Source organism: Cryptomeria japonica, chromosome 11, assembly GCF_030272615.1.
Source record: "Cryptomeria japonica chromosome 11, Sugi_1.0, whole genome shotgun sequence".
In the NCBI taxonomy this organism is placed as follows: Eukaryota; Viridiplantae; Streptophyta; class Pinopsida; order Cupressales; family Cupressaceae; genus Cryptomeria; species Cryptomeria japonica.
In genome coordinates this window covers 16,397,790-16,399,033 of record NC_081415.1, presented here as the reverse complement: position 1 = coordinate 16,399,033, position 1,244 = coordinate 16,397,790, and positions in this window count along the sequence as shown.

Here is a 1,244-nt window from a genome sequence, read left to right as displayed (position 1 = left end):
TTGCATTAATTCAAAGCTCTGTTACCCTCTTTGAAAAACAAAATTTCAACTAAACAGTTGGGTAAGCGTGACATACATCACTTCCCTCTGAAATTTAGATAGGTACAGCTCCCTCCATTAGTTATTTAGAGAATAATCTAACTAAATAAAACTGATATGCTTTTAACCTGAAAGCACATAAGGCTACCTACTTCATTCTTAGATGAGAGGCCGATAATATGCAAATATTTCAGAAAAAACTTTCTTCAAGATGCTTCACCACGAAAATCAGAAGTAATCAAAGCAAAGTTCAATAACCCTGATTTCAGCACTTCATAAAAATAAACAAGAGAAACAAAGTCTCTTTTCAACCAAATATCTTTCTAAACAACCCAAAAAGAAGCTCTAGATTAATAATAGCATTCACCATCAAAAAGATAACCACAGACAATTTGACTGGATTAATATTTGCAAAGAAACATCACTCCATGGATTCAAACTCAAAGATTTAAAACCTCAAAATGCATATGATCTTTATATGTATATTCCATGCAACAAAGACATAAAGATACACACATAAGTTCCTTCCAATTTTAGATTCTAGAAAAACTGATCACTTCCTTCAGACAAAATTTTTTTTCTAATCTCTAATTCTACTGTTCCTAACCCCTTCCAGATCCTTTTTTTATCTAACTTATAGTAGTCTTTTTGAAGAATAGAGGAGGTCTCCTTGAAAACCCGACCTCCTCTGAAACAGTTATAAAACTAACCGAGTATTTAGGGGACAGATGTCCCGAAGTAATTGCAAGGTTTTTGAAAAGCATTTAAAAATAAAAACAAAGCATAAGAATCAAATTATGCTTCATCTCCTGCATCATCTCCTCTTCCACTTTTCCAGGCATCATGGGTGGTTCTAAGTTCCTGAATCATAGATTGACTCAGATTCTTCATGGCATTAGTTTTTGCCTTTGCAACTTCCTTTTCCCACTTGTCTTTTACCACTTTCTCAGCATGTTTAGGTAACTGATCATTGCCAATGAACGTCATGGATTCAATTCAGGCAATTTGTGTTATATCTTTAGAAGTAAAGTTTCCTTTGGCCCTAATTTTCTCCATGTGCAATTTAAATGCCTTTACCGCGTCCTGTGTATTCAGCCCATAAAGTCCTAGTTGCCAATCATGATCTGGGTTAACCACTTTATTATCATTGACCAAGCTATATTGAAGTTCTTGGAGCTCGTGAACGGAGGCTTTGGCATCAGAGA